Raw genomic sequence first — 26,305 nt, 5'->3', positions numbered from 1 at the left:
TTTCTCTCCATTGTTCCACCTCTTCTCTCTCTCTCTTCACCTTTTCCTCCATCTCCTCCCCTCTCTTTCTGTCCTGCCTCCCTCATACTTTGTCTTCCTCCCTCTGTTCCCACTTTCCTCTTTATCTTTCCCTCTATCACCCCCCTGTCCTCCTCCTACTCCTCCCCCTTTTATCTCCTTTCTTTAACTCCTCTTCCTCCCTCTCACTCGTCCAACCACTCCATCTTTCCTTCCTTCCTCACCTCCCCTTTCCTCCTGCCTTGCAGGAAAATTCAGGTTCAAAATAACTGGTCCCCAGGGGTGCCAAACTTCAGGTTTAAAATGTATGTAAAAGTTTTTGATGTTTGAAGTCATTTTTGTGTTCACATAAATTTAGAATTAATTTAGCAGTTATAATCATGTCTATAGACCTTACAGAAAGGGTGTATCCCAACAGGCTGCTCCCAGTCAGTGGTCCTCTCAGTTTTATAAAAACAGGTTTGTGTGTGTGTGTGTGAAGGAGAGCGTGTGGGTGTGTGTGGGTGTGTGTGCTTGCTTGCTTGCACATGAAAGTGTGTGTCTTTGATCTGCCTCTGTATGTTCAGTCTGCACAAGCATGGACACGTGTTAAAGACAAAGGAAAGCACAGTGAAGCAGGAGCTTTGAAGTTCCTCTCCGCCGTGTGTGGTTGTGTATAAGGCTAAATTAGAGGTGTGTGTGTGTGTGTGTGTGTGTGTGTGTGTGTGTGTGTGTGTGTGTGTGTGTGTGTGTGTGTGTGTGTGTGTGTATGATCTGTATAGGATAACAGTGCCAGGTTAAAAGGAGTTAGTTAGCATGCAAAGACTAGTTACTAACATCAATTTAGCAGTGGCTGAGAACTACAGTTACAATAATAATCTCACGTTAACCATGGAGAAGATCACAACAATAAAACCTCAACAAATCAAATGATCAGATCAGTTCTTAGTCATATAGTGTCAGGAAACAATCCCCATGCAATAACCCTGTAACACTAAAACATCAACTGTAGCTACAATTTATAATTTATATAGTTTAGTTTAAATACACATTGCTTTTAACGTGTAAATATCAGCATCACTGCACATATACATGCATATACTGTACATGTATTTGCCCTCCACAAAATGTCGGTGCCGGGCAACCCCCAGTCATTTCTCGAAATGTTCAAGGTGGTGTTGTATAGGTTCCCGTGTTAACCTCCACAGAAGACTTTCCACTGGAATAGTCTTATGATGATACTCTATGTTTTGCCTTCATCAAGTGATGAAAACTGATGGTCATTTGGTGCGCCCTGATGCAGCACAGTCATGTCCATATCGTTCTTTGATTAGGGACAGGCTGTACAGAGTGAGTTGTGACACTCAGAAAGGAGAGGAAGTTACCCAGTTGTTGGTACTGAAAAGCCTCCAGGAAACAGTTTACCAAGCGGCTCATTATAACCCAATATCCGGGTATATGGGGTTTAATAAGACACTAGACCTGATAATGGGCCGGTTCTAACATTTGCTGACATCGCTGATGTGTGTCTTGCACTTGTGCAGGTCATCTCCCGAGTCGGGATCCCGAAAGAGATCCTGACTGACCAGGGCACGTTGTTCATATCATGAACATTGAGAGAACTTTACGGATTATTGGGCATCAAGTCAATTCGGACCAATGTTTACCACCCTCAAACCAACGGTCTCGTCAAGCGTCTGAACAAAACCTTGAAGTCCATGATCCGTAAATTTGTGCACGAGGACGACCACAATTGGGACAGGTGGCTAGATCCTCTGTTGTTTGCGGTGTGAGAGGTACCCCAAGCCTCAATGGGATTTTCTCCATTCGAACTGCCATTTGGCAGGAAATCACGTGGGGTTCTGGACCTTGTTAAAGAAAGCTGGAAGAAAGGTCCGAGCCCAAGCAAAAATTAAGTTCAGTACGTCCTGGACCTAAGACCAAAAATCCACACACTCGGGCACTGAGTGGAGGAATTTGCTCCAGGCCCAGGAACGTCGCCAACTCCTGTACAACAGAGGAACTAGGTTAAGACAATTTACACCGGGAGATAAAGTGCTTGTATTACTCCCTTCTTCCAGTTTCAAATTACTCACCAGGTGGCAAGGACCCTTTGTTGTCACACGGCGAGTGGGTGATGTGGATTATGAGGTTGTGCGGTCTGATAGGGGAGGGGCAATGCAAATTTACCACCTCAACCTCCTAAAAGCATGGAGAGAGGCGGAGTTTCTCTAGTGACCATGGTGAAAGAGATGAGCCGGGCCACACAAATCTCATAGAACACCACGTTGAAACTCGTCCAGGCATGGCAGTGCATTCACAGCACTATCGGTTGCCTGAACACAAAAGAAAAGTAGTTCAGGAGGAAAGGCCATGCTGGAGATGGGAGTAATAGAAGAGTGCAACAGTGCCTGGTGTGGTATACGGTTCGGTGTGGACTACCGCAAAGTTAATGACGTGTCAAAATTTGATGCTCTTGGATTAGTTAGGCACTGCTTGTTTTTTCACAACACTGAACTTGACCCAGGGCTACTGGCAGATTCCCTTGTCTCCAGAGTTGGCAGCTTACTTGGACGATGTTGCCATCCACAGTAACAGCTGGGTGGAGCATGTGTGGTGGGTGGCCACGGTGCTCGAGTCACTGAGGCCCAAAGAAACCTGAAGAAGTGCGCAGCTGGACGGAGAAAGGTATAGTATCTGGGGTACCACTTGGGCAGAGGGCAGGTGCTCATCCAGGTAGATAAAACAGCAGCTATTGCCGCCTAGTCCAAGTCCTTTTGTCCTGCAGACTGATGTGTCAAACAGAGAGTTTTGTCCCAGCAGGGGCAGGGAGTTGACTGCCCTGTATTATACATCAGCAGGAAGCTGTCTGAAAGGGAGTCTTGGGAGAGCACCGTAGAAAAGGAGTGCTTGGCCCTCCGGTAGGCGGTTGAGGCCTTGTGTCACCCGATGATATCTGGCATTACAGCCCTTTAATTGGTCCATAAGCCGGGAGTGCAGATGGCCATGGCCAACTTCCTCTCCTGCCCCCGTGGGGGGGATGGCTCACAGGCCTAAATCGGGTGGTGGGTGTATGTGGAGATGGGCATGGTTAGCAGTCAGCTGCAGAGAGGGGGAGTGGTGGGTGAGCAGTGCCAGGGAGAGCTAATTGTCCCAGCTGAGACTCATTGACTAATTATTCTCTTCCTACAGACTACCCCAGACAGCCAGAGAGGCTGGGAAAACTTTGTTTGTTTGTATGAGTTGCTGTGCGAAGAGGAGACACCTCGACCAGTGCACCAAGCCGGGCAGGCCAGAGGCCAGTTCGAGTGGTCTTGTGTTTATTGTGAAATATTGTGTATGTGAGTATGCTGAGAGCGTTGTCATAGCTTACACTAAAAACAAAGTGCACTTTAAAGAGTTCATCAAAGGCTGCCAATGAGGTGGTTCCCTGGCAGGAGATGAGCTTCTTGTCCATCACAACGTAGTAAGAGCTGATGGCGTGCTTGCAGGTTCCAGAAGTAAGAAGTAAGATGTCCCTCCTGGTTCTCTAGATGTTCTTCTAGACTCTTGCATGACTGTGAGAAAAATTACATATCGAGTTACATCTTTAGTCTGTGCGACGTTTCCCACTTAAATCACATACTTTGGCCCAGTACATAACTTGTGAAACACAACCAGATGGTCCATGGCTTGAGCTACGCTGATCTTCTGTGTTTTCTTTTTAGTAGGCTGAGGTGGTAGGATATGCAGAAGCAGCAGGAAAGATGCCATATGACACTCATGATCACTCTGTAAGAAACAAAAAAAAGTCCTGAGTTTTATTTGAATCACAAGTTTTTATCCTTTCGAAACATTATTTCAAGCCCATTTAACCTACTGCCCCTGACCCTCTCAGGGTTTCTGGGCCCAAAGGACCATATGAATTTATCAGCTGTTTTGTGTTAAGTCACATCTTAAGTACTGTGTATGACAGATGCATTGAAAATCATTTCATTTGGCCTTAATTGAATACTTGGGCAATGAGGATTCTGAGGATTCATCATTGTACTGATTCCTGGCAGACTTCAGCAAACTCTGGAGCACTGGGGTGGTAGTAAGGCTGTCGGCTTCTCTGATCACCTTTCCTTTATAGGATGTATGCCACTTCTCAAGACGTTTGGCAGCTGTTTCTGGTCCAAAGAAACAAGAGAAGCCTAAAGGTATGTGCAGCAACAGACAAATGAAAAAAAAAAATTTGGTTCACTTTACATTTCTGAAGAACACATTCTAAGCTTATAGCTATGAATTGTGGTTACAGAAAAGGATGCCAACACTTACCAGCCCTTCAGTGTCCAGCAACCTTGGAAACACTGAGAGTACGGTGTGTGATTCATCAGGATTGTGGATGAGGCGCTGTCTATAGTCACAGGTTGTCTTCATCTTCTGCCGGATGATTTCTCTGTTACTGGTGTGGTTCATCAAGGATATGACCTCTTTACAATGCTCTTCATCCAACTGACCACCAATCTGAGGCAGCTCCCTCTCCTGTCTTGGACCACCTTCTCCTGCTGTCTGCATTTTCGGTTCCTTGGCCACAAGTTTTGTCTCTCTCTGAATTATCTTGAGCCGCCATGCCAGAAATCCAGAGCGACTTTGGCTGTTGTAAAAATGTTCCTTACAGACAGAGAACATATACATAATTAAGCTCAACTTCATAATCAGCAAATAGCAGGAGCCCCCTTGTAACAATTGTTCATATTACAAATAAAAGTCAGGCATCAGAACAATTCTAAAGCTAAGCACCTAGCTAAAACCTATACAGTTACCTACACATGCCTGCAATAAATCCTACCTTCCTGACAGTTCTAATGTTCAGTTTTTGAGTTATACTGAGAGGTGCACCTAACATTTGACCCACCCCATTTTTATCAATGAGGGTAGACTAAATATTAGAAACACCTCTCAGTATAACAATACATTTCACAGTAGCACAAACTACAGCATCTAAAATGGCCATAAAGTTGAATAAACACCTCTCTAAAAATACTTGAAACAAAAACTGAACATTAGAACCTTCATCAGAATCAGAAATACTTTATTGATCCCCGAGGGGAAACTCTTTAACAATGAGACGGAGCTACGGCAACAGGCAGCATGCATGTTGGCGCATGCTCACTACATTGGAGGAAGGAGGGATGGAGGAAGGATTTATTTAAGCACTGCTGTGTTTAACTGCATTAGTTTAATCTAGATGGACCTTATAAAATGGCATCTGAATGTATTTGTGCATTAATAATCAAAGGGGTACTGTACAGTGTGCATCAATGCTTAGTAATAATTTCTTAATGAAAAAATAAATTTTAAAATAAATTGTATCAATTACTTTCTAGGCTGCTCACACACACACGGAAATGACAGCAAATTTTTCTTTAAACTTATGTAATTAACACACCTTACACATCATTTCCTGGAGAAAGGATCTTTTAATGCAGGGAACAAGGTGACAATTCCGATGCATATTTCTCTTTAGTTAGTTGTTGAGGGATTCTCCTGCAAAGAAAAAAAAAGGGAAATTGTTGTTTGCTCATATACACAAGCACATGTGCTTTATAAGGCTGGAACGATTACCACATTACTTTAGTAATGTGAGTCGTCTAGCGCAGAGTTGAGTTCATTACTGTCATTGCTGCTTTTTCTCCAATCTCATTCAAGCAACCACTGATGTATTTTCACATGCAACAACATTAATAGTAAACTATCAGTAATGTAGGACCCAAAACATTTACCTACCTAACTTTTAGTTATCATGCAGGAAATTTATTTAAAAAGGAAAAAAACAAAACAAAAATAAGTTAGATAGCTGTTAACCGCCTAACCCTGGTATCATAAACTTACCCTTCCGTCTCAACCATGTGTGCTGCAAGAAAGGCCTTCTTCTACTGTCACACAGCATCCCAGTTTCTTCATATTCTTCAAGCACTGTTGTCCTTCCTGTTTTTTTCTGCAGGATCTGCTTTATCAGCTAATCAGATTATGACAACACTGAATTAGAGTGTCAATTGTTTCAACGTATACTTCTAACAAGGCCAAACAGTCTGGCCTAGATTTGGCTCTGTCTATCAATAGCCAAATTGAATGGGTTAATAAGGAGGAACCTTTATATGATTACATGAGAATCAGAACAAAACAAATAATTCTGCAAACAAATGTGAGTAACTCTGCTAACACTCAAATTAAAACGAAGACACAAAAACGTTTGAAAATATTTCCTTCCAGGTATATTTAGCAGTTTTAATTTAAACCTAGAGCAGCAAACTAGTTTCAGACATCATCATGATACCAGGATGGTAATGATAAAGTCAAGCCAAATTTTCAAGGAAAAATAGTCCAGATTTTTGTAAACGTAATGTCAAGCTTTCAAAATGGGTTTGTTTCCGGCAATAATAATAATAATAATTTTGTTTTTTTAAATCAAGCACATGAAATAAATCAGTGACAACAGTGACAATTTAGATATGATCTAAACTACTTTAGACATCTACATGATAAACTTACATCTCTGGCTGAACAACTCTGAAATGCTTCTTCATCATTTCTAATTTGCTTGGGTTGTCTTGACGTTTCATTGTCACTGCTACTAATGGACAGAGAGATGAAAGTCCCACTGGGTGAGGATGATGGTGTGATTGGAGGTGATTATTGAGAATCTAAGAACAAAAGATATAATAAACAATTCACCTTATTTGCAACATAGTTGTGGATCAAATTTTGTAATTAAACACTGGGCATGACCCCTGCTTTCAGCCATGCAAGAAACTCTGCTTGCAGCTGCTATTGCAGCTTGCAATAGGATGTATCTCTTGCGGTTCAGATACTGAACCATAATTATCATTTTGCCATCTACACCATGAGCCTGTAGAGAAAGAGAGGGACAACAGACATTTCTTAGATATCCATTCAATGCTAATTGAAATGATAAATAAATATTTGTCTTTTAATAGCCTAAATAACAATCAAAACTTCACTGCTCTCAGATGGACCAAAATATACTTTGTGGAACTGAAGCTGGTGGGTATGCAAACATTCTCTTTCTCCCAGACATGTCTGGAACTTAACATACTGTTCATCTTTTCATATTTTAAACACCTTAAAAGTGCAAGCTAGTAAGTTATATGTGTTATGTGTTGTAAAATGAACTAGCTGATGTTAACCGTTGTCCTCAGTGGGCACCTGCTTACCAGAAAGCAAACAACGGCGGAAACTCATTAGTAATGCTACAATGTTTCACTGTGTCTCCAAAATTTTAAACAACAAGCCAACATTGTAACACAAATTGGCGATACCACAACAAGCATTAGTTACGTGATACTCACCAATCTCTCTTTTTCATACTCAAAGCCAGTGAAAGAAAATGGCTGCTATCAAATTCCTCAACGAGCCTACCTGCCCAAATGCCCGGATGTTTAAAGTACTCATAGGTGTTGAATGCCATAAACTCTGTGATGTTATGCCTTCAATAGAATGTTTTCTCACTAGTACAGAGCTCATTCTATCAGAACCAACTTTAGAACCTCAACACTCCAAACTGACCTAACACTAGAATTTTGACTCTAGTGAATTTGCTGTAAATTGTTCTTGAAACTATGTTAGTACATTGAGAGCAATGAAAAACCGGAGTCAAATTCCTTGTATGTGTACACATACTTGGTCAATAAAGCTGATTCTGATATCATCCTTTACATCCAAACTACTATCCAGGAGAGACCTGTATTGTGTAATGAGGAAGGTTTCCTCCCACCGCTTTGCTCTCCAGGCATGGACCACAGCATAGAGCTGCTTCATATCAGTGCACGGTGCTGTAAGAAGCGACATGGTGTTCTAGTGCTGTTCTGGGATCTGTGAGAACCTGTACAGTCACAGACAGCCACACTTCCTGCTGTATCTCAGAAGGTGTAACTGTGGAGAAGTGTTGATGCACTCTGTACTGGGCAGACACCAGCATTGCATGGAAGACAGTTAGGTACACAAGATCAGCAACAGGAACATCTTGACAAAATGACAACAATACAGATGGTGGCCTCGGAAATAACCACAGAATTGAATACTCTAAAGGCCTGGTCACACCAAAAAGTGGAAAAGCAAAATTAATCTGACACAGAAAACGACCACAAAGTAGAAGCAAAAGGACCACAAAGAGATGCAAAGCTACCACAAAGAGATGCAAAAGGACCACAAAAAGACACAAAGCAAACACAAAGTGGAAGCAAAAGGACCACAAAGAGGTGCAGAACAACCACAAAGAAACGCAAAACGACCACAAAGAGATGTGAAAGTTCTGGTTCACCTGCAAAATAACACGACTACAAACAACGCAGCCACTGTGTTGTTTTGTGTCTCAGTCTTGGTATCTATCTTATATGTAGGAGGGTTGGGGGGCCTTTTACATGTCTGTACCCAGGGGTCCATGGTCTGTCCATGGTCATACCCCTCTCTCTCCCCTTGTTTCCTGCCTGCCTCTTCACTATCCAATAAATGTGAAAATGACGAAAATGGAAAAAAAACAGGTGTGGTACATAAAAGGAGCCAAACCTCTATAGAGGCAAGGCTGCCATACAAAGCTAACTGTCCAGTAAAAACCATTACTTTAACCTTAACTTACCTTCAAACAACCTAAGATAAAGTGGCTAAATGTTTGTTGGCAGCAATAACTGTTAGATTTGTTTATCTTACAAAAGGACTTATACCTTGTGTTTAAAAGGCAACGGAGACATCAGAGCTACCAGTCAATTTCCAAAGGGTTGCTGAGATAAGACTGTTCTCTGGATAACCACCTCTCACATCTCTCAAAACGTTGGAGCAAATTTTCAAATAGGCATTACTTAAATTAACCACATATTTGAAATCTAAACAGTTAATTTCCCTAAAAATTCTCAAAACTCCCTAAGCATCCTCTGTGAAATGAGTGGAGCATGAACACCTCTTGGGGTTTGAAGCGTTATTGGCTAAACATGGACTTTGAATGGCACTCACAGTAGTTCAGGCAGGCACAGAAGTCATTTCATAGTCACATGTTCCATACCCCTTCCAATCATGTATATCCATGACTCTCACAATAGGCAGTCTATATAAACATATCAGTCTTCATACAACACTGAGCTTTGCATCCACACTGCTACACTGCTGCCTGCTTTAGTTGGGACAGTACTTGTCCATGACTGACGTTTTACAAGAATACAAGAACAGACAAGAAATCAAATTAAGAAATGTCCACTGTCTGCCACAGTATTCACTGATACTATCACTGAGTAATACTGTAATCCATAAAAGAGAAAGAGATAAGTAGAAAAGGTATCCATTATGACAAAGAAACATTACAACAAGATAACAAATTTCAAGAATTAGTTTTACAAAGGAATTGTTTTGTTATAGATGAAGAAATAACTTAAAAACTGTCAGATTTAACTATAGTGTCACTTGTGACAAAAATAATCAAATCATCACAGTACTACTTGTTTCAGGGAATCCCTGGACAGAAGATTCTGTTATTCTGGTAATGTCTGCCTTTCTCTGTTACATATTACCCTTGACGCTCACTTAACCGAACTGCCTTTAATAGGCATTTGGTATTTTATTTGCTTTTGACCCCAGGACAAGTTTTTCATCTGCGAGAAAGCAGTTTTTTTCTCTCTAATTTGAAATGCTTGATCTTCAGCACAAGTAAAGCAGCAACAGGAGAGGGCTGCATTTATAGTGGAAACATGCATGCTTTGGGATTTGTATCTCACACCTTTGAAAAGCATTCAAAACTCTAATAGCAACACTGTATCCAACTGGGCTTTCACATTTGAGGTGAGCAGAGGCATGGAAGACAGATGTTTTTTTTCCTCCCAAGACATTAAGTATCCTGTCGGTATAAGTATAAGATAAACTTGGTACTTGACACTTAGTTTATCTTATACTTATACCGACAGGATACTTAATTTATTTCTGACCTGTTTTATAGTGTTTATTTTTTCTAGTACTTTCTCCTGTGTGCACTGACGTAAAGACGAGCTACTGTAACAAAGAGTTTCCCTTCGGGGATCAATAAAGTATTTCTGATTCTGATTCTGATTCTGATTCAGTCGAGGCCAAAATGTATGTCCTCAGTTTGCATGATGGTGTAGCAAGAGGTACAACTGATTAAAAATAGAGACAGATTTAGGTTTGTCAAATCAGATTCCATGTAAACAGGCCAACAACACCATGTAGTCATTTGACATGTAATCTCACAGATCAGTATTATTAGATTACCTACTAACTGTCATACTCACAATAATTTAAAAGGTCAGTTCACCCAAATTACAAAAAGACATTTTTTCCACTAACCCCTAGGTATCTAGTCATAAATGCAGTGCTACTTACTGACAGTTTCAGATCTTATTTTTCTTCTGTTTTCAGTCAACAAGTCCAGGAAGGAACACCTTTATAAGTAACTTCTGTCTCCTCTCTAGATGTACTTCCTCTCTGTACATGCCTCCTGGATGTTGTTGTGTTTATATTTTGAAGGACATTTCCTGTCAGACATCCTCTGCCACAGGAGCTATACCTCATTAGGACTTCAGGTGATGTGATGCACTTATGGGAAACCAGGGTCGTAGTGTTGTCTCCTTGTTAACATAGTGTATCTTTTTGTACCTCTTCTTCATGCTCTATCACTCAAGTTATGTCTGCTGTCTTGTCTCATTGTTTATTATTTGGCTATTTTTGTCCAGCAGTGACACAGCAGGCACTGGGATGCATGACATGAGGCAAGAGACAAATAAGTATAAGCCCTACGGCAAAATATGCAGTAAAAAGTACAATAATAAATATTTTGTATACCCTCACTTATATACATAAGGACAAACACAACAGTAGAAACATCTTTCATAATGCAGCCCATTGCAGTGTTACACACAGTAGGCGATTTGTTAATTTTTAAACAGGGGGCATGGCCCAATGGGAGCGTCTCTATTTTAACCGGTGCAGCTTTTCTAGCCTTTACAGCACTGGTTTAGCAGCCCACAAGTCAAGTCAGTGAGTGAGTGAGTGATCTATCTATCTATCTATCTATCCATCCATCCATCCATATACACACACACACACAGGGAGAGCAGAGACAAGACGAGAAATCATTTCACATGGCATGCTCTAAAAGAGAAAAGTAGACAGCAGAAACAGAGCTTTTAATCAAGAATGGACTCTTACATGCCTAATCTTCCCACAGGCAGTTCAAAACCAGTATTCCTCATATATTCCGAGATTGTGGCGATTATTAAAAGCGGCAATGTGAAGTGCCTCTGTGAGACAAAGAAGAGCATCTTTTGAGCAGGTTAACAAGGGGGACGGATTTTGGTAATTTTGCTAACAAGGATGATGGCATCCCTCCTCATATCGCCTGCTGGTTACACCTGCTTAATGAAGAATATATTGATTTAGGTGCCTAATATTTTTAATAACTTCAAATACAGCAACAACAACAAAAAAAAAAAAAAAAAAAAAAAAAAAAAAAAAAAAGAGTTTTAGATCAATACATGAATGCACTCAGCTATATTGACTGTTCCACATTCAGGCTGGGGTAACTTGTTCCTATTCAAGGTTAACAGCAGTCACTGACATTACAAAGCCGCTACTGCCATCTACTGGTGAAAAGCAATATCGCTTTAGAGCTACTAAAGTTGAGGGCAGGTGAGTTTTTCCACTGACTTCAATGACACAAAGCATTTTAAATAAAAAAAATAAATAAATACATACACACACACACACGTCCAACAGAATGTAAAATAAAAAAATTAAAAAAAACACTAACCTACTAAACACATGTCGAGCACCACTATACTATGGTTTACAGACTTCACACAGTGTTAGCATAAACCGAACATATTAATCCTCACAAAATCAGGAATCGCTGCAGTGATATTGTGTTTGATAATGATAACTTAAATTGTGTAGGTACGGAAAGTATTCAGACCCCTTTCAATTTTTCACTTTGTTTCATTGCAGACATTTGCTAAGATCAAAAAAGTTCATTTTATTTCTCATCATTTCTCAGCACCCCATCTTGACAGAAAAAAAAAAAGTAGAAATTTATGCAAATTAAAAAGAAAAACTGAAATATCACATGGTCATAAGTAATCAGACCCATTGCTCAGTATTGAGCAGAAGCTCCCTTTTGAGCTAGTACAGCCATGCGTCTTCTTGGGAATGATGCAACAAGTTTTTCCACACCTGGATTTGGGGATCCTCTGCCAGTCTTCCTTGCAGATCCTTTCCAGTTCCGTCAGGTTGGATGGTGAACATTGGTGGAGGAGCCATTTTCAGTCTCTCCAGAGATGCTCAATTGGGTTTAGGTCAGGGCTCTGGCTGGGCCAGTCAAGAATGGTCAGAGTTGTTCCGAAGCCACTCCTTTGTTATTTTAGCTGTGTGCTTAGGGTCATTGTCTTGTTGGAAGGTGAACCTTCAGCCCAATCTGAGGTCCTGAGCACTCTGGAAGAGGTTTTCTTCCAGGATATCTCTGTACTCGGCCGCATTCATCTTTCCTTCAATTGCAACCAGTCGTCCTGTCCCTGCAGCTGAAAAACACCCCTATAGCATGATGCTGCCACCACCATGTTTCACTGTTGGGATTGTATTGGGCAGGTGATGCGCAGTGCCTGGAGGGCTGCAGTGATAGTTGACTTTCTGGAACTTTCTCCCATCTCCCTACTGCATCTCTGGAGTTCAGCCACAGTGATCTTTGGGTTCTTCTTTACCTCTCTCACCAAGGCTCTTCTCCCACGATTGCTCAGTTTGGCTGAACGGCCAGGTCTAGGATAAGTTCTGGTCGTCCCAAACTTCTTCCATTTCAGGATTATGGAGGCCGCTGTGCTCTTAGGAACCTTGAGTGCTGCAGAAATTCTTTTGTAACCTTGGCCAGGTCCGTGCCATGCCACAATTCTGTCTCTGAGCTCCTTGGGTAGGTCCTTCAGCTTCATGATTCTCATTTGCTCTGACATGCACTGTGAGATGTAAGGTCTTATGTAGACAGGTGTGTGCCTTTCCTAATCAAGTCCAATCAGTTTAATTAAACACAGCTGGACTCCAATGAAGGAGTAGAACCATCTCAAGGATGATCAGAAGAAATGGACAGCAAGTGAGTTAAATATGAGTGTCACAGCAAAGGGTCTGAATACTTATGACCATGTGATATTTCAGTTTTTCTTTGTTTAATAAATTTGCAAAAAATTCTACATTTCTGTTTTTTTCTGTCAAGATGGGGTGCTGAGTGTACATTAATGAGAAATAAAATGAACTTTTTTGATTTTAGCAAATGGCTGCAATGAAACAAAGAGTGAAAATTGAAAGGGGTCTGAATACTTTCCGTACCCACTGTATATGGGCATACCTAATAAATGTGTAACCTTCAAATATGTGGGCGATGTGGGCTTTGTAGATAATTGGCGGACTTTTTGGGGAAGACCTGGTCTGATTAGGAGAGACGGCATTCATCCGTTCCTTTGGATGGAGCAGCTCTCATAGCCAGAAATCTAGCCGAGTTTATTAGTGGACCTAAACCATGACAATTCAGAGTTGAGAGAAGGAGGCAGAGTTGCAGTCCTACATGCTTCTCTGCGCTTCCAGAGCAGTTACCCACCAAAAATGCCTTAGTGATTTTGTCTGCCCCCCGACCACTTAAATTAATAAAATCTAAAGTTAACAGAAGAGGAGTTATACATAAAATCCTAAACAAAAACGCTGAAATAGCACAACAAAATAGGAGAATTAAATGTGGACTCTTAAACATCAGATCTCTGTCACCTAAAGCTGTACTAGTGAACGATTTAATATCAGAGTATGATGTTGACTTATTTTGTCTTACTGAAACCTGGCTGGGTCAGGAAGAATATGTTAGCCTAAATTAATCCACTCTGCCCAGTCATATTAATACACATATTCCTTGAGGCACCGGCCGAGGAGGTGGAGTTGCAGCTATCTTCAACGCAAGTCTATAAATCAACCCTAAACCTAAACTAAATTAAAACTAATTCGAAAGCCTTGTTCTTAGTCTTTCACACCCAACCTGGAAAACACGACAGCCAATTCTAAGCCAATTTGTTATAGTGTACCGCGCACCTGGTCCTTATTCTGAATTTTTATCTGATTTCTCAGAGTTTTTATCAAGTTTAGTCCTTAAAACAGATAAAGTAATTATTGTAGGTGATTTCAATATTCATGTGGATGTTGAAAATGATAGTCTTAGTACTGCGTTTATCTCATTATTAGATTCAATTGGCTTTTGTCAGAGTGTACATGAAGCCACTCACTGTTTTAACCACGCCCTCGACCTTGATCTGGCATATGGCATTAAAATTGAACATTTAATAGTCTTTCCACAGAATCCTTCTGTATCGGACCATTATTTAATAACTTTTGAACTGCTACTGCTGGACTACACGCCATTAGGCAAAAATTCTTACCCTAGATGTATATCTGATATTGCTGTAGCTAAAATTAAGGAAGCACTTCCATCTGCATTTAATTCAATGTTATATCTCAATATAACACAGGACTCCTATGCAAATCACAGCCCCTCCCAAATTGACCATCTAGTTGATAGCGCTACAGGCTCACTGCGAACGACACTCGATTCTATTGACCCTCTAAAAAAGAAGATAATAAAACAAAGAAGGTTAGCTCCATGGTATAACCCCCAAACCCGCAAATTAAAGCAAACATCACGAAAACTTGAAAGGAAATGGTGTTCCAAAAACCTGGAATAATCTCGTTTAGTCTGGCAAGATAGTCTTAAAACATATAGGAAGGCCCTCAGTAATGCCAGAGCAGCTTACTACTCATCATTAATAGAGGAAAATAAAAACATCCCCAGGTTTCTTTTCAGCACTGTAGCCAGGCAATGGTCAACACCATTGACCATCACATCCTATTACAGAGACTGGAACATCCTCTCCTGTGGAATCAGGTCCCAGTTTGGGTTCAGGAGGCAGACACCATCTCTACATTTAAGAGTAGACTAAAGCCTTTCCTCTGTGATAAAGCTTATAATTAGGGCTGGCTTGGGTAAGTCCTGAACCATCACTTAGTTATGCTGCTATAGGCCTAGACTGCCGGGAGACTTCCCATGATGCACCTCTTTCCTCTTTCCTTCTCTCCTTCACCAGCTGTATGCATTTTTATCCCATTACTGCATGTTACCAACTTGACATCTTCTCTCTCCTGTAGTTTTGTGCTTTCTCGTTTCCCTCCTCTCTCCTTCTGTCGCTTTCAACAGGTACAGTGGTGTTTAAAAGTCTTTGCCCCCTTCCTGATTTCTTATTTTTTTGCATGTTTGTCACACTTAAATGTTTCAGATAATCAAACAAATTTAAATATTACACAAAAATAACACAAGTAAACACAAAATGCAGTTTTTAAATGAAGGTTGTTATTATTAAAGGAAAACAAAATCCAAACCTACATGGTCCTGTTTGAAAACGTGATTGCCCCCTAAACCTAATAACTGTTTGGGCCACCCTTAGTAGCGACAACTGCAATCAAGCATTTGCGATAACTTGCAATGAGTCTTTTACAGCGCTGTGGAGGAATTTTGGCCCACTCATCTTTGCAGAATTGTTGGAATTCAGCCACATTGGAGGGTTTTTGAGCATGAACTGCCTTTTTAAGGTATCAACAAAAAAAAAGGAATCAGTAAGGGGGAAAACACTTGTTCACACCACTGTATTTCTGCCTCCGGAGCTGTGGAGACTGGATCTGTGGTTGTGGACCACCTGCTGCCCCCTTGTTCCTGCTCGACAAGTGCTACTACAGTTGTTGTTATTGGCTCTGTTATTAATACTGACATTATTTTTCCTATAGCTGTCATTCCTATTATTACTAATTTATTAATATTAACACTACAATTACTATTCTACTATTTAAAAAAAAAAATTCTGGGTGGTATTTGCATTGTGCATCCCTCTCCCCCACCCCCTCCCCCAAAAACCCTCTCTCTCTCTCTCTCTCTCTCTCTCTCTCTCTCTCTCTCTCTCTGTGTCTGTCTGTCTCTCTCTCTCTCTCTCTCTCTCTCAAAACCTATCACAGCAAGTTTCTGCCTCTTAAAGGAAGTTTTTCCTTGCCACTGTCACTAAATGCTTGCTCACCTGCTCTATAGGAAAAGTGCAATGCAATAACTTTAAGGTTTCATTGAGCTCTGGATACTAATCTTAGCTGAATAGGTTGGAGGATGCTATCAGCTAAATGGCTAATTTACCTTTGATAAATTGACTGATGCGTCAGCAGCTTGTAGATTTGCACATCTTGCACCCAGCAAGTCGCAAACTGTCTGTAGGCTTCCAGCGATCTATAATATTTGAACTCATGCACAATGAAAGTTATGTACTGAGACTAAATAGGAGGTAATATATGTGTCCAGGTATTTCAGAAGAGCTAACATTAGCGAGCTAGCTGACCTCATTCCTTCTGCGGAACCCAAACAAAGTCATGATTCAACACTCAGAGACAAGCGCTATTTAAATATATCTAGCCTCCATCTATCAATATTAACCTTTGAGTCTCTGGCCATCATGCCAGTTAAAAATGTTCTTAGGTGGTTTATTGTGAATGTCCTGGTGAGTGGTCACGTGGCTTTGTTTTGTTGTTATGTGTAGTAGAAAGCAGCAGCGAATATGATCAGTGTCTGCACTGTTGAACTTGGACAAAGGAAATTGACACCTAATAATAACTGCTAATTTTTGCTATACCGACTTGATGCAATGGTGTAACTAAACATGCATAAGAGGCATTACAAAATATCCATGTTAATTGTTTATGGACACCTCACCTTATATGATGTCCATTGCAAAGAAGTTATCATTCCTGATGTATCTCTGTGGTTCAGTGCTATCTGCTCTTTCTGTGACAGAACCACAGACTCTGTTTGCAGCATTTCAGTCACCTTCTTGTTTGTTGCTTTTTTTAAAACATTTCTGAAACTGAAAAAATAAGAACTGAAACTCAACATTTTCTATGAAACTGTTAATAAAATACTATCTGAAACTGAAAAAATGAGTTCTGAAATAAAAAGAAATGAGATCTGAAACAGGTAGAAATAAGATCTGAAACAAAACAAAAATAAGATGTGAAAATTGAACAAGATCTGACACTGTCAAAAAAGAACTGTAAATGACAAAATAAGATCTGAAACTGAAAGAATAAGATCTGAAACAGTAAAATATAAAGAATGAAACTGCAAGAAAATACAATCTGAAACTCAAAAAATGTGATCTGAAACAGAAACGAATAAGCTAAAATGGTGAAAAATATATGATCTGACACTCAAACAAAAAAGGTGTGAAAGTGTAAAAAATGTTTTGAAACTGTAAAAAAAATTTCAGAAATTCAAAAAAAGAAGATCTGAAACTGAAACAATAGGATCTGAAACTGAAAAAATATGATATGCCACTGAAACAAATAATATCTGAAAGAGTGAAAAAAAAGAATAAGAAGTGAAACAAAAAAATATACATAAAAATGAATATATAGAGATCTGGAACTAAAAAATGTTTGGAAACTATTAAAAAATACGTTATGGAACTCAAACAAGGAGATCTGAATCTGTAAAGAATAAGTTCTGCAACTGAAACAAATAAGATCTCAGAATGAGAATCAGAATCAGAAATACTTTATTGATCCCCGAGGGGAAACTCTTTTGTTACAGCAGCTCACTATCACGTCAGTGCACACAGGAATAGAAGTACTAAGCAAATCAGAATATAATACACTATAAGGTAAGATAAGTTAAGTACAAAGTGAATATAAGTATAAAATTAAAATAAGTATAAAGTACAAAGTGGATTTACCGGTTGATGATAAGTATGTACGGTATAATAATACAATGCATGAACTGTCATGAAACTAAAAAAAAAAACAAATTTGGAACTGAAAAAATAGGTCTCAAAATGACAAAATAAAATTTGAAACTATAAAACAAAAAGATCTGAGACTGTAAAAAAAAAAGATCTGGAACTGAAAAAATAGAATCTGAAACTGTAAGAATATATAATATGAAACTGAATCAAATAGGATCTCAAAGTGAAAAAAAAGTGATCTGAAACTGAATACAAATAAGATCTGGAACTGTATAAAAAACGATCTGACACCGAAACGAATGAGATCTGAAACGGTAAAAAAAAAAGAACTCAAACTGACAAAAAAAGATCTGACGGTGTAAAAAATAGGATCTGAAACTAAAAAAAAATATCTGAAACAGAAAAAATAAGCTCTGAAACTCAAAAAAAGATTTGAAAATGTTAAATGTTTTGAAACTGTGAACAGAATCTGAAACTGTAAGAGGATACAATATGAAACTGAAAAAAATGGGATCTGGAACTGTTAAAAAAACGACCTGACACTGAAACAAACAATATCTGAACGAGTAAAAAAAAAAAGATATGAGACTGCAAAAACTTTTGGTGAGCATCATAAGGCAAATATGGTTATTTGTCTTATGATGCTCACCAGCATCCGATACAAAAATCTGTACATATTGTCAGGAAGATGGTGTAGTCCCTCATTCGTCCAGGAGTGTTCCATCGTAAGGTTTCAGTCATAGTCATCTGGACACTGTTTTCAGAATCAAGACGTTTAGGCTCCCATCCGGAAGTCATTCTCAATTGTGAAAACTAAATGCTGCAAACCACACATTTGAAGACAGTGAGGTGAAGATTCTAAGTAGAGAGAAGAGTTGGTTTGAAAGAGGAGTCAAAGAAGCCATTTTTGTGAAAAAGGAAAACCCCTCTTTAAACAGAAATGGTGGTCTGAGATTCAACTTGCCAACCGTTTACCACAGTGTATTAACACCATGGTCGAGCCAATCATATGCTAATCCAGTACTTAACAGTGATGAGGGAGGTGCAGCCAGAAAACAATAGGCCTGATTACTGGGCCATCATGGAAACAAAAGAAGGTCAGTTTCAGGTGAAACTAGGCAGGGTAAACAGCACTCAGGAAGACTCCTTCCAGAGGGCAGGGCTTAAGTAACACAGAGTAGCTTAAATTTCTGAGTTCCCGGACCATTTTTCACAATTGAGAATGACTTCCGGATAGGAGCCGAAACGTCTTGATTCTGAAAGCAGTGTCCAGATGACTACGACTGAAACCTTTTCTACGATAGAACACTCCTGGACGAATGAGGGACTACACCGTCCTATATATGTAACTTTGTCCTTCACTCTCTGCGGGTGGTCTCATCCTTCGAGCTCGGGTCCACTACCAGAGGCCTGGGAGCTTGAGGGTTCTGCGCAGTATCTTTGCTGTTCCTAGTACTGCACTTTTCTGGACCGAGATGTCTGGTGTTCTTCCAGGGATCTGCTATAGCCACTCCTCCAGTTTAGGGGTCACTGCCCCGAGTGCTCCGATGACCACAGGCACCACTGTCGCCTTCATCTTCCAAGCCTTCTCCAGCTTTTCTCTGAACCCTTGGTATTTCTCTAGTTTCTCATGTTCCTTTTTCCTGATGTTGCCATCACTTGGTATTGCCACGTCAACCACAACGGCTTTCCTCTGCTGTTTGTCCACCACCACGATGTCAGGCTGGTTCGCCATTACCATTCTGTCAGTCTGGATCTGGAAGTCCCACAGGATCTTGGCTCGGTCATTCTCTACCACCTTCGGAGGTGTTTCCCACTTTGACCTTGGGGTTTCCAGTCCATAATCCGTGCAGATGTTCCTGTACACAATGCCAGCCACTTGGTTGTGGCGCTCCATGTATGCTTTCCCTGCCAGCATCTTACACCCTGCAGTTATGTGCTGGATTGTCTCAGGGGCCTCTTTGCACAGCCTACACCTTGGGTCTTGTCTGGTGTGGTAGATCTGGTCATAAGGTTCCACCTTTTCTTTCATCTATCATCATTTCATCTTCCCTCAGAATACTTTGACTCTTATGTCCTCTTCAGTGTTAGTAATGAAATCACACCAGATCAATCCAGTTATTGCCCCTCAGAAATGTTACACATGTCTGGGCATTTAAATTCTGCAAGCCCAAAACTAGGAGCTACGTTAGGGTCATAAACATCTGGGCTAGCACCAAGGTTAGGGGCATCGGGATGTATGGAAAATTTGGAACCATCCACAGGGAGTTTGGGGAATCTGGGTATTTGACATGGCCAATGGTGAACCTCCTGGCACAGGTCCAAACCTGGAGTCAACCAATAAAAGCACAGACAAGCCATGCAGCATCGAGGATATTAGCGGCTGGGGTCTGAGGCTTTTTAGTTCTTCCCCAAGGGACAACACTAAAGGGTCAGGGAGGGATCCTGAAACAAATGCATAACATTGTGATGTGATCATACAGAGTAAAGCATAAATGTTATTAACAATTGATTCCAGTCATGCACAAGCTGTACAATACTGCAGGACAATACTGGACAACAAGTAACCATTCAATAATACCGTGTCACTACATATTCCCATACTTAGAAAGCTAAGTAACCATAAAGCCATATTCCCCATGTTAATTTTGGTTAGTGGGCCAAAAATCGGCAAAAGAAAATGCGAATGAATGCTTTGTTTCCATTCCCCACCGTAGTATGATGATTATTAGGAGTTGGTGCATCGAGATAAGCAGTACGTAAGGCTAAGTTGTCACTCTGATCGAGGCTGGCCAATAGCAACGTGTCTGACATCTTTCAGCGCAGGTCCCGCCCACGAGAGTCACGAGAGAGAGAGAGAGAGAGAGAGAGAGAGAGAGAGAGAGGGTTTGGAGAGAGAGAGAGATTTAGCGAGAGAGAGATGGAGAAGGAGAGAGAGAGGGAGAAGTTTAGACAGAGAGGGGTTACAAGAGAGAGGGAGAGGTTTTGGGCGAGGGGGTGGGGGAGAGGAAGGCACAATACAAATACCACCTAGAATTTTAAAATGGTAATAATGTAATGGTAGTAGTAATATTAATAAAGTAATAATAATAGCAATGACAGTCATAAAAATAATAATGACAATAATAGTAACAAGGCCAATAACAACAACTGTAGTAGCAGTTGTCGAGCAGGAACACGAGGGCAGCAAGTGGCCCACAACCACAGATCCAGTCTCTGCAGCTCTGGAGGCAGAAATTCCTGCTGAAAGTGACAGAAGGAGAGAGGAGAAAAACGAGAAAGCACAAAACTACAGGTGAGCGATGTCGAGTTAGTAACATGCAGTAATGGGATAAAAATGCATCCAGATGGAGAGGGAGAGAAAGAGAGAGGAAAGAGGTGTACCATGGGAAGTCTTCCGGCAGTCTAGGCCTATAGCAGCATAACTAAGGGATGGTTCAGGACTCACCCAAGCCAGCCCTAACTATAATCTTTATCAAAGATGAAAGTCTTAAGCCTACTCTTAAATGTGGAGATGGTGTATGCCTCCCGAACCCAAACTGGGATCTGATTCCACAGGAGAGGAGCTTGATAACTGAAGGCTCTGGCTCCCATTCTACTTTTGGAGACTCTAGGAACCACAAGTAAGCCTGCATTCTGGGTGCGCAGTGTTCTAGTCCGGTAATATGGTATTATGAGATCTTTAAGATATGATGGTGTCTGACCATTAAGAGCTTTGTAGGTGAGGAGAAGGATTTTAAATTCTATTCTGGATTTTACAGGGAGCCAGTGCAGAGAAGCTAATATTGGAGAAATATCATCTCTTTTCCTAGTTCTTGTCAGTACACGTGCCACAGCATTCTGGATCAAATGGAAAGTCTTAAGGGACTTATTCGGGCAGCCTGATAATAGGGAATTGCAATAGTCCAACATACAAGTAACAAATGCATGCACTAGTTTTTCGGCATCATTTTGAGACAGGATGTGCCTGTTTTTTGCAATATTACATAGGTGAAAGAAGGCAGTCCTTGAAGTTTGTTTCATGTGGGAGTTAAAGGATAAATCCTGATCAAAGATAACTCTGAGGTTCCTTGCGGTGCTGCTGGAGGCCAGGGCAATGCCATCTAGAGTAACTATATCTTTAGATAATGTGTCTCGGAGGTGTTTGGGGCCAAGTACAATAACTTAAGTTTTGTCTGAGTTTAACATTGGAAAATTGCAGGTCATCCAGGTCTTTATGTCCTTAAGGCATGCTTGAAGTTCAGCTAACTGGTTAGTTTCATCTAGCTTGATCGATAGACATAATTGGGTATCATCCGCATAACAGTGAACATTTATGGTGTGTTTCCTAATAATATTGCCTAGAGGAAGCATATACAAGGTGAATAGAATCGGTCCAAGCACAGCTAAATCCTGAATGGAAATTCTCAAATAAACTATTGTTTGTAAACTACTGTTATTTAGAAAGTCGCACAACTGATTGGCGACTGCTTTCTCAAGGATCTTAGAGATAAAGGGTTAGATATAGGTTTATATTTGGTTAAAACCCCAGGATCAAGAGTCGGCTTTTTAAGAATCGGTTTAATTATAGCTACTTTAAAGGACTGTGGTACATAGCCTGTTAATAAAGACAGATTAATTATATCCAGTAACGAAGTGCTAACTAAGGGTAAAACGTCTTTAAGCAGCCTAGTTGGAATGGGGTCTAAGAGACAGGTTGATGGCTTAGATGAATTAATCGTCAAAGTTAGTTGAAGAAGGTTGACAGGAGCAAAGCAGTCAAAATCAGATTTTACAGTTGTTTCTAAGGTTCCTGTGTTTGAAGATAAATCGGCACTGGTTGATGGCAAGACGTGAAGACGTTTTTCTCTAATAGCTAAACATTTTTTATTAAAGAAACTCATGAAGTCGTTACTACTGAGGGCTATAGGAATACATGGTTCAATAGAGCTATAACTCTCAGTTAGCCTGGCTACAGTGCTGAAAAGAAACCTGGGGTTATTTTTATTTTCCTCTATTAATGATGAGTAGTTGCTGCTCTGGCATTACGGAGGGCCTTCCTATATGTTTTAAGACTATCTTGTCAGACTAATCGAGATTCTTCCAGGTTGTTGGAACGCCATTTCCTTTCAAGTTTTCGTGATGTTTGCTTTAATTTGCGGGTTTGGGGGTTCTACCATGGAGCTAACCTTCTTTGTTTTATTATCTTCTTTTTTAGAGGGGCAACAGAATCGAATGTCTTTGGCAGTGTCGTTCGCATCATCAACACATTTGCTGATGTATGATGTCACTGATGATGTATATACCTCAAGGTTGATGTGGTTTTCCTGAGTGGTGGCATCTCTGAACATGAGCCAGTCTGTGCACTCAAAACAGTCCTGTAGAGCTGCTGTGCATCATCTGTCCACACTAACTATTTTTACTGATGGTTTGACCCTTCTAATTAGCTGGGTGTAAGTAGACAGGACAAGCAGTGAAACATGGTCTGATTGACCAAAATGGGGGCGGGGGAGGGCTTTGTAGCTGCCAGGGATGTTCGTGTATACATGGTCCAGTGTATTTGCTCCCCTGGTGGGGGTGTGGACATGCTGATTTTTGTAAAATTTAGGTAAAACAGATCTGAGGTCCATTTGATGAAAATCACCAGCTACAATAAAAACACCATCTGGTTGTTTTGTCATGTGACTGCTGATGACCTCATACAGTTCCTGAAGTGCGCTTTTTGAATTTGCATCTGGAGGAATGTATACATCAGCAACAAATACACTGCTGAATTCTCTAGGCAGATAATATGGTCGCCATCTTAATAAAAATTCCAAATCTGGGGAACAATGTCAATCCACTTCAAACACGTTTGAGCACCAAGCATTACTGATACACACTAAACACAGAGTCTACCTCCTCTCATCTTACCTGAAGTGCATAACAAGCTCCGCCTGTCGAGTGCAATAGCTTGATCCGGGATGTCGTGGTGCAGCCAAGTCTCAGTAAAGAGGAGGGCACAACAGTCTCTGATTTCCCGTTGCTGAGTTAGCCTCAGTCTTAATTCATCCATTTTATTTTCCTGTGATTGGACATTAGCCAGAAGCAGGATGGGTTGTGGAATAGCCTTAGGTCCGACCTGGGTTAGCTTAGCTCTTATGCTGCCTCTCTTTCTGGTTCAATCACACTGTTTGCAGTGATGTTTAATCTGACTGGATCGTAGAATGTTATAGGCAGTGATTGTCTCAAGGTCTGCTGCACTTAATCCAATCCCTACATTTACCTTTTCGATGTAGATTAGCAATATAGATGAAAAAATACAGATTAAAACAAAAATATGAGGGAGTTACTGTGTGCTGAATCTGCTTGTGTTGCAGTTGCTAGAGTGTGTGATCTATATTTTGTTTTAATCTGTTATCTTACTTTTCTCCGGCTTATTGCTGAAAACACACATTCCCTATTCATCAAAAAAGGAAGCCATGGTTTGGATTAAAGAGCAGTGGACCATGAGACGATCCACCCAGCCAGATCAACCGGACAAGACACCATGGCGGGTGTTGTGTGTTCGGCCCAGGAGAAGAGGAAGAGCCAAAGGAAAAGTCTGAACGGGCAAGACACTGATTTATGAAGTTGTTGCGCATGTCACTGAGGCAGTTATAAGAGTTGCACGTGTCACTGAGGTAGTGAAACGGTTTTTGCGTGGGCCGCGGAGTAGCCTTCAGGGAAGCAGCCCTGGCCAGAAGAAGTGTAAATAGATGTCTAACGTCTAAATGTGTAATGTGTGTGAAATGTTTGGTTTGTAAAACATCTGAAAATAGTAGCAATAATAATAGAAATTCTGTCACAATTACCCGGAGCCCAAAGTGACACTGTTATGGCTGTGACAGTTTGTCTGCATTCCCTTAGTGTTTCCATATGTTATTCCTCTGCCCTGTGTCTCTTGTCTCTCCCCTGTCTGTCTGTGTGCGTGTGTGCATATGTGTCTGGCTACTCCTCCTGTCTCTCTCCACTGGCTCCTGACTCCACCCAATCACTCTGCTCAGCCAACATACCTGCCTCCCATCAAGCTCATCAACCCCAGTGGCTTAGTGGTAGAATGGGTCGTCCACCAATCGGATCGGCAGTTCGACCCCGGCTTCCCCACATGTCGAAATATGTCCTTGGCCAAGACACTGAAATTACTCCTGAGGGCTGTGCCTTCGGTGTGTGAGTGTGTATGAATAATTAGTTACCTTGGACTGATGAGCACTTATGTATGTATTACAGTATGTCATCAGTGTATGCATGTGCGTGAATGGGGTAAAGTTGAAGCATTTTGAGTAGTCGAAAAAGACTAGAAAGGCGCTATATAAGTACCATATCTACTCCGGCTCTCCATTCACTCATTGCCAGATTGTTGTTTCAACCACTGTGGTAGTTGCTAGTCAGCCAACCATTGCTTTTGCTAAAGCATTCAGTGTTGCTCTGTGTTGTGTTAATCCACTAACGTATGTTTCTGTGCTCCAGGATCACAACTCACCTGCCTGCTCCTCATTTGCTTCTGCCTGTCTGTCTCTCAGCCACGCCAACATCGCCACCATTAGCTCACCTACCTGCTTACCTGTTCTGGAGTTTCATCCCAGTCTCGCCAAGCTCCACCACCATACCTTCACGTCTTCGCTGCCAGCTCTGCATCCCCACCCATGGTCTCCCTCCACTTCCCCATTCTTCAATAAATCTCTTTAGTTTAGTAAAACAGACACCTTCACAAAGGTTGTTTTGTCCAACAAAGAGTACAAACCTCAAAATTATTAGCAATACATTCAAATTATTAAAATAATTTAAAGAAAAAAAGCTGAAACTGGAACTATGAAATGTTTTCACATGAAAAAAGTGACTTAAACAATCAAAATAGTTGCCAATTAATTCTCTGTCAATTGACTAATTGATTAATCAACTAATTGTTTTTTAGCTGTACAAGCTGTTGAGTAGTTTAATTTATAACAAAACATATTTTATAAACTCTTCATATGTTTTGTGTGTAAAAATCTTAATTTGTAAAGTAATTAGCAACTGGAGCTGTCAGATAGATGTAGGTGAGTAGAGGTAGAAAGAAGCATGAAAAGAAAATACTCAAGTACAAGTACCTCAAATTTGTACTTAAGTATAGTATTTGAGTAAATGTACTTGGTTACTGTCAAACCCTGAGCACTATGACGTAGGGAGTGAGGACATATTTCTGGTTGGAACGAGCCTACTATGATAAAGAGGGCATAGAGCACTGGCAAGACGAACAGTAAATTAATCACAGGCTCTGACAGATCACTAAAATAGTTAATTTGTCACTAGTACAGGAGGAGTTTCCTGACATACCGTGGAAAGAAATAATACGTAGTTTGTGAACTGCAACAGCATTGTCACGAGTGCTGGAGCAGCTGTGTAAGATCCTAGTGCCGTAGCTACAATCCCATTGAGTCCAGTATTTGGACTGCCAGCAGGGTTTGTGATAGCAGGGTGAAACTGGATAACAGCAAATTCACGAC

General features: G+C 40.7%; 1 long non-coding RNA gene across 1 annotated transcript; it reads left to right on the top strand.

Annotated features, from left to right (window-relative positions):
• The first annotated feature begins 3,150 nt into the window (after positions 1–3,150).
• Positions 3,151–4,985, top strand: LOC122880972. The gene is made up of 3 exons (XR_006379076.1): positions 3,151–3,770; positions 4,112–4,178; positions 4,277–4,985. It is a non-coding gene; the product is annotated as an uncharacterized LOC122880972 (long non-coding RNA).
• The last annotated feature ends 21,320 nt before the right edge of the window (positions 4,986–26,305 follow it).

The sequence above is a fragment of the Siniperca chuatsi genome, linkage group LG9 (assembly GCF_020085105.1).
Source record: "Siniperca chuatsi isolate FFG_IHB_CAS linkage group LG9, ASM2008510v1, whole genome shotgun sequence".
In the NCBI taxonomy this organism is placed as follows: domain Eukaryota; kingdom Metazoa; phylum Chordata; class Actinopteri; order Centrarchiformes; family Sinipercidae; genus Siniperca; species Siniperca chuatsi.
Note: the sequence above shows the minus strand (reverse complement) of the source record. Positions and strands in the feature narration are given on the sequence as shown.